The 4,622-nt window shown below is 34.7% G+C and overlaps 1 protein-coding gene across 1 annotated transcript in view; it reads right to left on the bottom strand.

Annotated features, from left to right (window-relative positions):
* The window catches only part of LOC117101912 (echinoderm microtubule-associated protein-like 1), a 19,743-nt gene that overhangs the window by 14,222 nt on the left and 899 nt on the right, over positions 1-4,622 (bottom strand). The gene's annotated exons all lie outside the window — the stretch shown is intronic.

Raw genomic sequence — 4,622 nt, forward strand, 5'->3', positions numbered from 1 at the left:
CACCAAGTATCGTGTCGGGATTCAATATTTCGACATTAATTGTGTCATCATCATTCCTGATGATGACATAATTAATGTCGAAATATTGAATCCCGACACGATGGCGTGCATTTCGAGTATGTATTATACTATCTTATACATATATATATAGATATATGTATGTACACAAATACATAAATAGCAATAACAGTGCTAATTACATTCACTTACCTGACGTCATTGGGCTTTCTTTTGTCGTAATTTCTTGTAAATGTTGAGATTATTAAAACAGCTTGAAGCAGCACACTAGCTGTATATAATGTGTATATAATATGGCTACTAAGTAAATGTGGTTGTTATGAACGAACCTGACTTGAGTATATTGCTTTGAATTTGTATAATGGAGCGAAAATGGCACAATGCTGAAGTATATCGAATGACCTAACTCTGTTAACGTGCATTCCCCAAGGTTCGTTGTTCCGTCACCATAGTAACTTTTCTTTAAATTAGGCAGTGCATGGTAATATGTTCATAGCGCAATACATGATGTTGACATGGTGACAATATGAACTAATTTCTTTGCTATAATACACTAAAATCCATAAAACGAACAACAATAATTAGTGCTTTGAGCGGTTTTTATAACGAGTTTTTAAAAGGAAACGTTAGACTTTTACATAGGACCTAGGACTATTTAATATTTTGTAAAAATAGCTGTTTAACGTTTTTGTCTTCTTTTAACGGAAGTATCATTAAAGTACCAAGATCAGTACAGTATTGTGATTGCTTTCCACATTATCATTAAACCATGGACCTATATTAAACTCAGCAGAGACTTAAAATACTTTTCAAAAATGTCCCTTGTATCATCCAAAATTTCTAAATAAAAAAATCTTAAACCAGCAATTGCTGAAAAACAAACGAATACGTCTGAAAGATATGTATAATATATCTATAAAATAAAAACATACAATGAAGGTTCTATGACATCTGGCATGTTTCCAGTAAACACAATGTACAAACAAATATATAAATAAAAATGGATGGATCTCGGTAAAGATACATATTTTGTTTTAGATTGTGTATATTTAGAACGCATATACTTACAGTTTGCATTTGCTCTCAAGTTAGCTGTTTATTTTATCGACTTTTCCATCGTATGCAGTATAGACCCATTGTTTTACACACGGCCAGAACGTCAGGCAAATTTACCTTATTCTATTTGACATTATGAGCACCACTGATTATGATATTATTTTACCATTATCTACCTTTGTTAATGAAGCTTTTCTTCTAAGAAGAACTGCAGTGTTCTAATAAAGGAAATGATAATACATCATGTAGCATAAGTCTCAACGAATTTAAATAATAAATAAAAGAAATTGTATAATAAAATGCCTCTGAAGGGATTCAAATCTCAGACCTCTCGCTGTCAAGGCGAGCGTCATAACCACTAGACCACAGAGGTCTAACGAACTGATAAAGTACGCAGGCGATGATCTGTATGAAGTTTAATGATATATTCAATACTTGTTTTGAAACTGGTAAATATTTAGATTGTATTGGCAAAGGTATATTAACACTAATACAAAAGCCAAACAAGCATAAAGGTCCAATGAAAAAATTAAGACCTAGCCTATTATTTTAAGTAACTCCATTCGTAAATTTTGTTCTTTGATAACTTTGAAACGCAGAGCGCGATATTGACAAATATACTGGTTCATGGCAATCAGCCTACAGGTCGTAGTTTCTCGGATATTATTTGGTTTCAGCGTATGTTAATAGGCCTATCTGTTGTATTAAATAATAATTGGAAATTCTACAAAATTTTTATAGACATGACCTCAGCTTTTGATACTATCAACCGTACTACAGTTCTGAGTTTGTTGAAAGGATGCAGGTTGTCCAACTGATTGAATAAGTTTAGTGCGTTTTTTGTTGTCGAACACAAAACTAAAAGTTAGATTGAATGCATCATATTCCATTGAATTTGAAAGTACAGTAGGGTAATTTCAAAATGACAGCCTTTCTGGTAATTTGTTTGTACTTACCCTTGCTAGTGCTTTAAATCACTTAAGAGTAGTTTTGCCATACAAGGCCTAAATCCGTCAATTTCTATGTACGGTATGCCTCTTAAATTCGGTGTAAATGATGTAAATTGATGTAAATTGTATAGATCAGGGGCGGATTTGGGGGGGGGGGGGAGGGGCTATAACCCCCCCACTTATATCACCAAAAAAAAAAAAAAAAAATTTTTTTCATGCATGTTATCAAAGACTATGTTTGAGATGTCCGTGGAAGAGGCACTAAAACCCACAGCTGTGAGTAGATGAATTATTACTAATTCAATGTCATAGTTGCATATTGCAGGTACCCTGTATTAATTTGTTACTGAAAACTACCATGCTAGATAGTCAAAATCGACTCAATACAACCTAATATTCCTCAAATGTGCTGGGCTTCAAGGGGGCTTCGCCACCTTCGACCCCCATCAGCATAGGCGTAGATCCCGGGGAGGGGGGAAGGGGATAATACCCCCAATATTTGACAAGGGGGGATGGTCCATTGTATCATCCCCCCCCCAATATTTTGACTATGTATGGGATAAAATGGAGTTTTACACACTTCAAAAGACTGTCACAGAAATAATTTGCACTGTCTTATGCGCTTACAAAGATGAAAATTAGCATAATGTATTAATGTTGATAACAAAAAATGATTTTATCTGGTACCAATCTAAGCTCTTCTTTCCTTAGATGTTAGATGTGCTTGAAAAGAGAGCCACATTTCACACTCAAGTGTGTACAACATCAGTATGTTATGTCAATTCCAAGAACGTTTAAGCTTATATCGGTTGATGAGGAATTTATTGATTAGGCCTATAATAGCAAATTGCATCAATTTATTTTGCAAAAACAAGAATTGCAGCTTCAGAGGTGGGCACATCCCCTGTCCGCACAAGGGCACATATTGGCGCCAACACCAGGCGCGTAACAGGGGTCTTGGGTCAGAGTGGGTATTTATTTTCCCGGTTAGTAATTTACCATGCCCACACCACCCCACCCCACTCCCCATATAAAAAACAATACGACATAGGGCTTATCTTATTTATAATATAGGCCACACACGTGTGTTTGAAACTAAATATAAGCTTTTTCATCATGGTTTTATTTATTACAAACATATTCTTTCACCATCAATACATATTGAGGCCCTTCTTTTTAGTTAAAACGATCTATCTTAAATTTGTCTTTCAAAATATTTTGTGTTTTTAATTGTAGTTTCGTCGGAATAATTGATGAAAACTCCCTAAAATGTGCAATTTATAGAGGAAATTGGCCTACCGTAACAAGAAATGCGAGCAAAGAGTTTCAAAATTTTAGGCACTTTCATAGGATGCATTTGTCAAGTGGTGGGGAAAGATTTTCCAAAGATGGATATTTTTCCTTGTCCCCCGGTGTTTTTAATTCTAATTTCGTTGGAATTGATAAAAACTGATTGATTAGGCACTTTCAGGGGATGAAAAGGGCATTTATAAAGGGGTGGGGAAGATTTTTCAAAGATGGATATTTTCCCCTTGTCCCCCATTGGTTACGCCATCGGGCAGCATAGATCAAAGGAGTTATGACAGTTTTTGAAGTGGAGAAGGGGTTGCAGGGTGTTGTGAGTCTGGTCACTATGATATCTTCCTTTTTATTCTTGTCTTTATTTTCCTCTTCTCTTTTTCTTTCCTTTACTTTTCCTCTTCTTTCTCTTTCCCTTAGTTTTTAACTTAAACTCGCATAACATTATGTTAGCCAATACTATCAAGAATGATTTCCGTACACTTCAACAGGGCCGCAATATCAAAAATCTGCATTCATCGAACGTTATATATCTCCTCATGTGCAATATATGTGATTATGGCTCTTATATAGGCGAGAGTGGAACTAAATTCAGATTCCGGTTTAACAACCACAAAGAGTCCGTCCGTAACAAGAGCAAGGGGTTCCCTGTCACCGAACATTTAACTCCTCTGGCCACTAATCCGATGTGTTCTGTTAGCTGACAATTTTCCATCTCTCGACCAGAGAAGACATTCAGAGCTCAAACTCATTATCAAATTATTTAATACTCACGTCTTAGGCCTTAATCGTGACATGTGTATCCTGAGTGATGAACATTTACATTCACACACACTTCACTTATTTTTATATCACCGTCACTATTTTTACTTTTCTTTTATTGTTTTCTCATTATTTTTAATTTCTTGCATATGATCTCTGCATTTGTACCTAGGCTTACCCGCTTTGTTTATATTGTATATATTTTAAATGGCTAATTATAATAATATTATATATTAGACCTATATTATCCAATATTTTTCTATTCTATTATATTTATCAGTATCTTTTTTTCCACCATGGTATTAGCTTACCCACTCGATATACAGTACATTGTTTTTCACACTTTATATTCATTATCCTGTTCCCACCACATACCATTACCCCTGCGTCTCCATTATTGTGTATCTAATTTAATCACCCTGCTTTATTTAATGCCGATTCTTTATTGTACATTACTGTCTGATCTAGTATTTGCCAACTTGTAATTGAAAAGACGAAATATTCGTTTCCTGAATATATATATACTGTCTCTTATAC

This window comes from Anneissia japonica, unplaced genomic scaffold (genome assembly GCF_011630105.1).
Source record: "Anneissia japonica isolate Jap-2015-1 unplaced genomic scaffold, ASM1163010v1 scaffold4988_len2956909_cov206, whole genome shotgun sequence".
Lineage (NCBI taxonomy): Eukaryota > Metazoa > Echinodermata > Crinoidea > Comatulida > Comatulidae > Anneissia > Anneissia japonica.